The sequence below is a fragment of the Babylonia areolata genome, chromosome 15, assembly GCF_041734735.1.
Source record: "Babylonia areolata isolate BAREFJ2019XMU chromosome 15, ASM4173473v1, whole genome shotgun sequence".
Lineage (NCBI taxonomy): Eukaryota > Metazoa > Mollusca > Gastropoda > Neogastropoda > Buccinidae > Babylonia > Babylonia areolata.
In genome coordinates this window covers 16,653,466-16,665,567 of record NC_134890.1, presented here as the reverse complement: position 1 = coordinate 16,665,567, position 12,102 = coordinate 16,653,466, and positions in this window count along the sequence as shown.

Here is a 12,102-nt window from a genome sequence, read left to right as displayed (position 1 = left end):
TATACCTCTCAGCGTGTTAGAATTTACCTCACTAAGGGGCCTGAACCTATACCTTTCAGCGTGTTAAAATTTACCTCACTAAAGGGCCTGAACCTATGCCTTTCAGCGTGTTAAAATTTACCTCACTAATGGGGCCTGAACCTATACCTTTCAGCGTGTTAAAATTTACCTCACTAAAGGGCCTGAACCTACGCCTCTCAGAGTGTTAAAATTTACCTCACTAATGGGGCCTGAACCTACGCCTCTCAGTGTGTTAAAATTTACCTCACTAATCGGGCCTGAACCCATGCCTCAGCGTGTTAAAATTTACCTCACTAATGGGGCCTGAACCTATCCTCTCAGTGTGTTAAAATTTACCTCACTAAGGGGCCTGAACCTATGCTCTCAGCGTGTTAAATTTTACCCCACTAAAGGGCCTGAACCTACGCCTCTCAGTGTTAAAATGAACCTCACTAAAGGGCCTGAACCTATACCTTTCAGCGTGTTAAAATTTACCTCACTAAAGGACCTGAACCTGTGCTTCTCAGTGTGTTAAAATTTACCTCACTAATGGGGCCTGAACCCATGCCTCAGCGTGTTAAAATTTACCTCACTAAGGGGCCTGAACCTATGCCTCTCAGCGTGTTAAAATTTACCTCACTAATGGGGCCTGAACCTACGCCTCTCAGAGTGTTAAAATTTACCTCACTAATGGGGCCTGAACCTATGCCTCTCAGTGTGTTAAAATTTACCTCACTAATGGGGCCTGAACCTATGCCTCTCAGCGTGTTAAAATTTACCTCACTAAGGGGCCTGAACCTATGCTCTCAGCGTGTTAAATTTTACCCCACTAAAGGGCCTGAACCTACGCCTCTCAGTGTTAAAATGAACCTCACTAAAGGGCCTGAACCTATGCCTTTCAGCGTGTTAAAATTTACCTCACTAATGGGGCCTGAACCTATGCCTCTCAGCGTGTTAAAATTTACCTCACTAATGGGGCCTGAACCTATGCCTCTCAGTGTTAAAATGAACCTCACTAAAGGGCCTGAACCTATGCCTCTCAGCGTGTTAAAATTTACCTCACTAATGGGGCCTGAACCTATGCCTTTCAGCGTGTTAAAATTTACCTCACTAATGGGGCCTGAACCTATGCCTCTCAGTGTCTTAAAATGTCACATGTTGCACTCATGAATTTAAAAAAAAAAAATTAAAAGGCATTTCTGGTAAAACACTCCAGGTTATTACTTAATGTGTACAAACTTTTTTTTTCACAATACAATGCATATACTTAATTGTCTATACTTAGGTACAGTGATTTGCTTTTTGACAGGCGTTATCGGCTGGCCCCCCAACCCCCCCCCCCCCCCCCCCCGCCCCCCCCCATCACCCCCACCCTCCCACCACCACCACCCCCACACACACACACCCGACCCCACCTTCCTTCCCACCACCCCAGCGGTCCAGACGCACTATTGTCTGCGACATATGTCCTCTTCTGCAGTGGACGTGTACCGACAACACAGGATATCAAATGTGCACTTACGCCACGACCATCGTTCCTCTTGTTTTCTTCAATCCTCAAGCAAGTTGCTCGCAGACACTCACGCACGCACGCACGCACGCACGCACGCACACACATACACACACACACACACACACACACACACACGCACGCACGCACGCACGCATCCACGCACACGGTCACACACATTGAGACGATGGATACAAATCTGTTCAGCTGTTATTTATATTCAGATGTAGGATGGGATAATTATTTACAATAAAAATCCAGTATGGCTTTGGGAATCGACAGAAGTGTGAAGGCATGACCTATAGCATCCTTAGAAATGAGCAAACGTGTTAAAAACGAAAGAAGTGCACGTTAAAACTAAACTGGACTGAACACAACAAAAAAATCAAAACAGACTAATGATATGTATTTCAAGTTTGTTTGTTTTTTGTATATTGTTCTTCAGCATCTTAGTTGCACATTGTCAAAGCTCACATATCGCGTGGTCACAAAGATACATAAAAATGCGTACACGTCTTGTTCATAAATGCATGGAAATACAGACATAAAACAGCAATAAAAATCGTCTTTTCATTTAATCTAAACAGCACTGTAGGTAAAATTTATATTTCATTAGTTTACATATTGTTGCCTTAAACATTGCGGATTTGTTTATAGATTTTTACATTAAACATTGATTAGTGTGTGTAACGAAAACATTGATGTACAAATAAATTACTATGATAAACGGTTTACGCAAATGGCTATGAACATTATCCGTGATTGGCGCGTACAAACAGAATATTACCGCGAAAATATCGATCACCATCCAAATAATCCTGACTGAAAATATTGAGCACCGCTAGAAAACTGAAACAGATATCGTATGTGGTTAGCATATAAATAAATGTAACACTGTCTCCATGTGTCATTTGTGTAGGCAGTGAATATTGCTATGAACAATGTGAACGCAGTAAGGACACTTAAGGCACAAATGAAATGGTGGAGGTGAGATATGAATAAGATTTTGTACACGGATATCATTGACCAGAAAAAAAAGACATTCTATACAGACCCCTGCAGTGGATATGAAGGAACTTCAACGTGGAGAACTCATGTAAAAACTATGAACCAGGAACTATAACTGTAATGCTTATAAACGAGCAGCGCCGCTATATCATAGAACTATCCTCAAGCCAGCCAGGAGATCACTGCTGACAAAACAAAATGAATCCAACCGATTCAACCGTCAAACGCTGCAGTAAAAATAAATATCTCTCTTCCCATGTCAGTTTAGTTTGAACAAAAACGTTTCAAATGTCGTGTGGATGTTGTAAATGATTAACCAGGACTCTTGGTAACTTCAAGCCGACTTCTTTTTTTTTTTTTTTTTATCCACTGAGCGAGCTGACACGTCCTTTAAAAAAAAAAAAAATCAGCTATAAGCTTGTGTTTTAAAACAAAGTTCGTTTTCCGTTCTTAAAAAAAAAACACAAAAAAACCTTCCTTGGAAAAGACAGACGATACCAGAAGGACAGTGGAACACTGTGTGAAAGAAGTACCCACGCGAATCAACAAACCTCCAGTCAGTGGTGACCGATGACGCGGTCAACAGAGTCAGCACAGAGACAGACAGAGAGAGAGACAGAGAGAGGCAGAGACAGAGAGTGCGTGTGTGTGGTGTGGGTTCGGTCTGAGTGTGTCTTTCTACACCTCTCTCTCCGTTCCTCCGTCTCTCTTTCTTATCCCCCCCCCACCCCCCCCCCCCCGCTCTCTCTGTCCCTGTCTTCATACCCATCTTTCTCTAATTTCTCTTTCTCTCTTCTATACTCGTGCTGGGTGAAGAGAAAAACAATAGAAAATAAAAACACCAACACAAAAATGCATAGATAAATAGCAATAGGTACCAAGGGGAGAAAAAGAATAGAACAACAACAAAAAAACAACAACAAAATATACATATACGAATAAAGCAATAGGTACCAACGGGAAAAAAAATAGAACAACAAGACCATTTAAATTTTTATATAAATAGCAACAGTTACCAAGGGAGAAAAGGAAAAGATATATAGATGTAGACAGCAAATAGGCATCAACTTCCCCCAAAGTCAGAATCTAGGACCACCACACGGCCAGGCCCCAAGACCCAGTGTCGGCAAACACCCCCAGGCTGCATATAGATATATATTTATATAAATGGCAATAAATACCAAAGTCCCTCGGCATCAAGACCACCACGCGGCCAGGCCCAGGCCCAGGGACATCGTCAGTAGGCACCCCCCGACCCAGGCCGTGGGCCGACCAGCCTGCGGCAGCAGGTCCAAGAGCAGCAGACCCAGGCAGGCCCACGACAGCACCGTGCGCACCCTGTGACCACCTTGACCACGACCACGGCGGCAGTGGCGGAGGAGTCTTGGAGGCCTGGGAGCAAGGTGCCTCTCTTCCTCCTCCTCCTCCTCCTCCTCTGCCTCCTCCTCTTCCTCCTCCTCCGGTACTGTGGACTGCGCGTGGTCCTGCGTTGGCGGTGGCGCAGTATCTGCCTGCGCCTGCTTCTCTCTGCTGTTAATGCTGCCGTCGACTCGGTCGCTGCTGTCAACACTGCTGTCAACACGGTCATTGCTGTCAACACTGCCGTCAACACGGTCATTGCTGTCAACACTGCCGTCAACAGGGTCATTGCTGTCAACACTGCCGTCGACACGGTGATTGCTGCCAACACTGCCGTCGACAGGGTCATTGCTGTCAACACTGCCGTCAACAGGGTCATTGCTGTCAACACTGCCGTCGACAGGGTCATTGCTGTCAACACTGCCATCGACACGGTCATTGCTGCCAACACTGCCGTCAACAGGGTCATTGCTGTCAACACTGCCGTCAACAGGGTCATTGCTGTCAACACTGCCGTCAACAGGGTCATTGCTGTCAACACTGCCGTCAACAGGGTCATTGCTGTCAACACTGCCGTCAACAGGGTCATTGCTGTCAACACTGCCGTCGACACGGTCATTGCTGTCAACGCTGTTGTTAACACTGCTCCAAGCATGGTAAGTGTTGTCGCTACTGTCAACATTGTAGTCAAAACTGCTGTCATCGCTGTTGTCAACACTGTCATTGCTGTCAACACTGTTGTCGAAGCTGCTGTCATTGCTGTCAACACTGCCGTCGACAAAATCACTGCTGTCAACAAAATCACTGCCATCAACACTGCTGTCAATGTGGTCATTGCTGGCAACACAACCACTGCTGTCAACACAACCACTGCTGTCAACACAACCACTGTTTTCAACACAATCACTGCCGTCATCACTGCCGTCAGCACAATCACTGCTTTCGACACAATCACTGTTTTCAACACAATCACTGCCGTCAACACTGCCATCAGCAAAATCACTGCTGTCAACACTGCCGTCAACACAATCACTGCCGTCAACACAATCACTGTTTTCAACACAATCACTGCCGTCAACACAATCACTGCTTTCAACACAATCACTGCTTTCAACACTGCTTTCAACACAATCACTGCCGTCAGCACTGTGGTCCACTCTGCTGTCAAGACGGTCACTGCTTTCAACACTGCTGTCAACACTACCGTCAACACTGCTGTCAACATGGTCCACCCTGTCCGCCCTCCCTGCACGCGCACCGTCCACACTTCCGGTTCCGTCAGTGACCCCCTTCATCCCTCATCCACGACGACAGAGCATCCAGGAGCAGCCCTGCCACGTTGGGTCCGTGACTGCGAGGGGAGAGACATCCTTCAGGTGTGTTGAGGGGGCCAGGACTATCAGCTCCTTCAGGTGTGTTGTGGAGGTCAAAGCTATCATGTCCTTCCGTAGTGGTGGCGGCGGTGGTGTTGGTGACGTGGCTTTCGGGTGAGATACTCTGAGGTGTGCTCTCTCTCTCTCCATTCTCCGTCCTCAATCCTCCTCCATCAGCAAAGACAACGTCGTGGTTCTGTGCGGACACGTGGAAGGAATCCTCACAGCCCAGCAAGCAGTACAGGTGACTGTTGTGGTGGAACAGTTGCCTCAGTTCCTCTGAGTGACAATGGCTGAGATCTGAAGAACTGGTGCTCTGTTCACCCTGTTCATCAGAGTGTGAGAGGCGTGCTGTTTTGCCCACGCCTGCATGTGGACCCTCCTCAAGCTGACGACCATACGGGTCAAACTGTACGTTGTCACTGACGCAGCTGGATACAGGCGGATCCAAGCATGGCGCAGCTGCTTCGTCAGACAAAACAGGTGACAGATTGATGGGAGGTGCCCGCTCCTCCGTCTTTGTTCTGTGCAAGTCAGCCACCAATGCGTTTGGATCTGTCTGCATACCACCGTTCCCAAAACCCACAGCGGACTTGTGCTCGTGTGAGGGGTTATTTTGGGGCAATTCCAGTCCCGGCTCCAAATCTGTGCCAGGACCAGAGCTGATGGAGTCATCTTCCATTGTCTTCCGACACACATCAGTGATGAGAGATCCAGAGGGATCGTGGACTGCTGACTGTTGTGTGCAGACAGGATGTGCAGCATTGTGTGGCACAATGTAGGTATCGTTGTGGATGTCCTTGATCGTCTTCGTTTCCCTGTGGCCATGAACACTCTCTGTGCCTGTGTCGGTGTTGGAGTCCACTTCTGGCGGGGTGGAGGAGCTGCTGTGCCAAGATGCCTTGCTGTAGGAATGAGAACAGCTGCTGATGCTGTGCCGACTCCAGCGCTGTCTCCTTAACCTGCTGATGTCACTGAGGCTGGAGAGGGACACGGATTCCAAGGAAATTGAGCCCAGTGCGAGCTTTGAACAGTAACGAGCTTTCTGCATCCAGTTGCCTGAAGACACAGATAAATCGATGGGCGAGTTCTGAGTGGTGGTGAAAACATCATCCCCGCGGAGGTATTCCCCATCAAAGAGAAGGAAACGTGCTGTGTTGGATCTGTCAGCATCCTGACCATCGGTGGTCCGATCTGGTGTGTAGGAGTGAACGTTTTCTTCAGTCCACTGACGCTGATCAACATCATCTTGCTGTCGTTGAGGCTGATGGTCTGGAATCGAGCATTGGTCAGCGTGGAGACCGAAGCCGTAACGCAGGTAGTTGAATTCTGCAGCCATGCGGAACTGCCAGTCCAGCACCTTCCGTGCCTCCTCGTTGCTGAGACTGGCCAACGAGAAGGTGGCGGTGCGTACTCTGGACAGCTTCCTGGGCACCGAGTTCCTTATGGGCCGGCACTGAGGGACAGCTGCTGCTTCCGGGGTCTGATTTGTGTCCCGCTCATCGGGCAGGAAGACCGAGTCCTCCAGAACATCGCTGGCCTGAGTGCTTCTGGAATCGTGGGCGGACAGGAACACAGAGTCGTTGGCAGCATAGTAAGCATGGCACGCTTCCTTTGGCTGATCTGTGTCCGTGTCCGTAAGGGACAGGCTGCGTGTGTCATCCTCAGCACTCTGCAACCTGTCAGAAGAGTCGCTGGACAGGAAGACAGACCCGCTGGTTTCAGTGCAATGACTTGTATCTCCACTCGGGTCATTAAGGTCGTGACTGGGCGGAGACACAGACCTTGTGGAGTCAGAAAAGTGACCCTCATCCTCGGCAGGACGAGAATGGTTGTGAACTGCATGGTCTTCACGTGCACATGACCTGCGCTGCTGGCTGACCTCATCATGGCCGCTGTGTTCTTTGGGCTCAGTCGCACTGTGCGGGTCACTCTGGCTGTCAGAACGGGGTGAATCAGGTGACGAAGCACGCACTTCCTCACCATCACGTGCTGATGTTTCAGCTGAAACAGCACAATCCTCTCTTGGTGATGATGTCTCTGCCTGCTGCTGCCCGACGCCGCCCGTGTGACTGAGCGTGTCCAAGCCATTGGGGTTTGAACTGCAGTGGGAGGGGGCAAATTTCCATTGCTTGCTGGGTGTGTGGGCACTCAGACTGGCTACACCTCCAATGTCGTCCGCTTTTCGCTTCGTCGGGCGTGCGTCGTCTCTCCCGGGTTGTGCACACGCGGTCTTGGAGCAACAGGGCTCATTCCACGTCCGTGCTTTCTTCACAAAGTTGTCATTGTGTTTATCATTCAGCGATAGTCCTTGTCCACATTGAGAACCGCATGGATTATTGTGTGTATCGTTTGTCGTAAAAGCTTCTCCACATTGAGAACCGCATGGATAATTGCGTGTATCATCTGTCGCTGGTCCATCTATGCACTGGGGACGACATGGATGTGTGTCAGTCATGTGAGAGTGTTGGGTTTCAGATACCGAATCAGTTTTCTGTTCCTCGTTGTCAGCTATGCTTGTGGAGAATGGGGGCAGTGGGGGGCAGCAGCTGGTAGCCCCAAACTTCAATGTATCAACTGGTCCACAGGGGCTGCACTTCTTGCGTGACCCAAAGTTAAACGTCATCGTCTTCACGGCAGACGTGTCTGGTAGTCTGAACGGATATCCGGCATTGGGTGCCGACAGCTGTCCAGCCAGTGACTGTTCCTTTTCACACGTGCAGCACTCTACCGCCGGCAGTGTCTGCTCACATCGTCCGTCCTCGTGCGCAGTGTCAAGGGGAGGGTGTGGCTTGTTCACTGCCGTCAGGGTGTCACTGCTGACCCCTCCACGTTCACGCTCCTGCTGGACCTCACGCCCTCTGACCTCGCTGGCCCCTCCCTCAGTGCCGGACTGCTCGTCACGTGACACAGGGGTCAGGAGGTGCAGGGACACCGGCTTCATTGCTGTCGGCGCCTCAACCTTCAGTCAGGCTTCTGCAGGTCTTCACTGGCGTTGTGACTGTCGGCAGGTTTTTGCTGCTGCTGCTGTTCTTGTTTTTGTGTGTGTGCACGACTTCACGGAACAGTTTTCCACATGACTTCACAGTGGACAGATTTCCACGGGATTTCACGATTTCACTGTTAACAGATCTCCACAGGATTTCACTGTGCAGATATTTCCGCGGGATTTCACAGTGAACAGATTTCCTCGGGATTTCACAGTGAACAGACTTCCGCGGGATTTCACTGTTAACAGATTTCCACAGGATTTCACCGTGAACGTAGGAATATGATGGACAGCTTCCTTCAGGACTTGACACTGAACAGATTTTCACAGGATTTTGTCAGATTTCTCTGGGACTTCAGTGTCTGCAGCCACGTCCTGTTGGTTTTTTGTGTTTCTCTGTGCTGGTGACACTGCAAAAGACTTCAGAAAAGTCAGTTTGCTCAGCAAACTTGCTAACTTTCGTTACAAATATCTTACTTCTATCAATCTATATCAGGCCTAACACACAGCTTATATCACAAATTGCCGTAAGTTTACTGTTGGGCCAACAGCAAAGTCAGAGCTGTACTATCAATGGTTACTCCACGGCAGTGGGAAGTCATTTACAGCACAGTCTTTTAAGAAGGACTGTGACTCTCAAACTAGGAGGCAAAATCGCACTTGCTCTCAGTGCTTCCGCCGTGGGGGCTAGTTGGCCTATGGGAACCATCCCAACGCCGACTGTCCTGAACCCTCGAGTGGGCATGTAACTTGGGCAGACACTCTCCACTGTAATCAGGTCCGACCCCGGACAGTCGGAACTTTGGGGTCTTGTGACCTCTTCACAACATAAATCAGTCAATGGGTCATTTTCAAAATTAATAAGTCAGGATAAATATACCTTTCTTTCTCCCACATTGGCAACTCTCCATGTCCCTTCCAATGCCACAAAATGTAGTTTCATCTGAACATTGTTTATGGAACTCTTCTGTATATACTTACATGTAAAACGGTGGGGTTTTTTTTGTTGTTTTGTGTGTGTGTGTGTGTGTGTGTGTGTGTGTGTGTGTGTGTGTGTGTGTGTGTGTGTGTGTGTGTGTGTGTGTGTGTGTGTGTGTGTGTGTGTGTGTGTGTGTTCTTGTTTCTGCTGTTGTGCTGTTACGTGCTGCAAAGGAAATGTTTCCTGTTCAAGCTTACATGCTTGTATGGAGGCACGTACGTGCTATTCTGGATCAGGAAGAATCAGTCTGAAATAACCCTTCTCTCTCTCTCTCTCTCTCACACACACACACACACACACACACACACACACACACACACACACAGGCTAACACACGCACCCATTCCTAAAAATCCCGTCGTCCAAACTGCCCACTCAAACACACACCCATCAAAGACTATGCAGGCTAAAGCGCGGCCTGTCATGTGTGTTACAAATAATATTCAGATAGATATCAGGAAATATATGATGTAATTACCACGGAGTGGGCGATAAGTGTTCGGACGTAATCCGTCTTCGTGGTAGGTAACAGTTATTATGCGAGGCTGCCTGTTTCCTGTGATGTGGAAGCCACCAAGGATGGTTTTTTCCTGGTTTGGTCATTGCTGAGATTTGCAACTTCTTTGTTAAGCAATCGCATGTGTCCAGTGGCACGCACGTATATGTATGTATGTGTGTGTGTGTGTGTGTGTGTGTGTGTGTGTGTGTGTGTGTGTGTGTGTGTGTGTGTGTGTGTAAACTGAGTTAGCACCCTTGTGTTTACGAGCGCTCAAAAAGCGCTTATGCACATGTTCTCAGCTGGGTGTCGGCTGTCTTATTTCATCATTATGTTGCACGCGCATGGACACCCTTATATATGCACGAACACACAGACAGACTCACTCACACGCTCACCCACACACGCTCACCCACACACGCATGCATGCGCACACACACACACACACACACACACACACACACACACACTGGCGCTGTGGTCCACTGCAGTCCACAACATACAAGTGACGATGGCATCAGGGTCATAGTTGGTTTTCTGCGTACGTTTTGAGGTTGGGGCGGGGGGTGGTTAGTGTGAAACACACACACACACACACACACACACACACACACACACACACACACACACTAAGCGCGTTGGGTTACGCTGCTGGTCAGGCCTCTGCTTGGCAGATGTGGTGTAGCGTATATGGATTTGACGGAACCGGCAGTGACGCCTCCTGGATCTGGATCTCTGTAGTGCACGTCGCAGACGCCACTTCTGGCAATATAGACGGGACAGAACTAGGAGGACGCATGTACCTATCAGAAAAAAAAAATAGTCAAAGAAAGACCTAAGTTGCTCCTTGAGCTACTGATACCGATACCAATACTGATACTGATACCGATACCGATACCTTCTTACAACATTATAACTCCGTGTGAGTGAAATTTGGGCTGCAGTTTCTCTAGAGAAGCAGGAAAAGGGAATGAATGTGAGAGAATTAGCCATGGCCTACTCCTCAAACGTTCAGGTGTGGCGACACCACAGAGAGTTAAGACCCACTTACCTTGGAGGAGGAGAAGGAAGAGGAGGACGAGGAGGAGGGTGCGGGGTAAGAGGTGTGTGAACAGGACTGCAGCTGGCAGTGAACTTCAGACACTGTGAAGAGGAGAACAACACACACACAAACTCAAACACACACACGTACACATACACACACGCGCGCTGCACCGCACACACAGCTGGCTTGGTGAAAGGTGAAAGATGAAAACTGCACTGACACAACAGTTGACAGACACAACGTAGCACATGTACAGACAGAGTACGTCCTCTCTGGGTCTACAGAAGCAACGAAGCCGATTTGTCACAACTTGACAACCTTTGCTCACAGGGGGTGGGCTGCTGACGGTGAGTGATGTCACCACGCAGCACGGGCACAATACGCACGTGCTGCACAGTCGACAAGGAAACTCCATGCCGTTGAGAACACCCCCAGAATGACCCCCCACCCCCCCCACCATTCCCCCCCCGCCCTCCCCCCTCCAAAAAAAAAAAAAAAAAAAAAAAAAGTTTACACCATGGTGCCTTTCTGGTGAATGCCCAAAACGACTGCAGTTAGGTGTTAGAACAGTAAGACTGCGACCCTTTGCTGAAATGACTCCACGTTTCTTCTGTTGTTGTTTTTTTTATGAATATCAAACTTTATCAAATTAGACAGAAAGTACAAATTATTGTATTCCTGGTAAAAAATAAAATTTAAAAAATATAAAAAAAACAACAACCACCAACCATGTGGAGTGATGGCCTAGAGGTAACGCTTCCGCCTAGGAAGCGAGAGAATCTGAGCATGCTGGCTCGAATCACGGCTCAGCCGCCGATATTTTCTCCCCCTCCACTAGACCTTGAGTGGTGGTCTGGACGCTAGTCATTCGAATGAGACGATAAACTGAGGTCCCGTGTGCAGCAGGCACTTAGCGCACGTAAAAGAACCCACGGCAACAAAAGGGTTGTTCCTGGCAAAATTCTGAAGAAAAACTCACTTAGGAAAAACAAATAAAACTGCACGCAGGGAAAAAAAAGAAAAGAAAAATAGAATGGGTGGCGCTGTAGTGTAGCGACGCGCTCTCCCTGGGGACAGCAGCCCGAATTTCACACAGAGAAATATGTTGTGATAAAAAGAAATACAAAATACAAATATGTTCCCCCTGGATTATGATCCCTCTTGGGTCTATATTTAATCCTCAAGTCTTAGACAGCTCTTAGGCAAGGACCACAGCCACGAACAACTTGACCTTCAGGGCAGATCACCAATAGATCGTCAAACTCACCACTGACCACAGATGTCACCTCCCATGACCCCTGTGACCCGGAAGCATTCAGCCCACCAGGAAGATACTTTCTTCT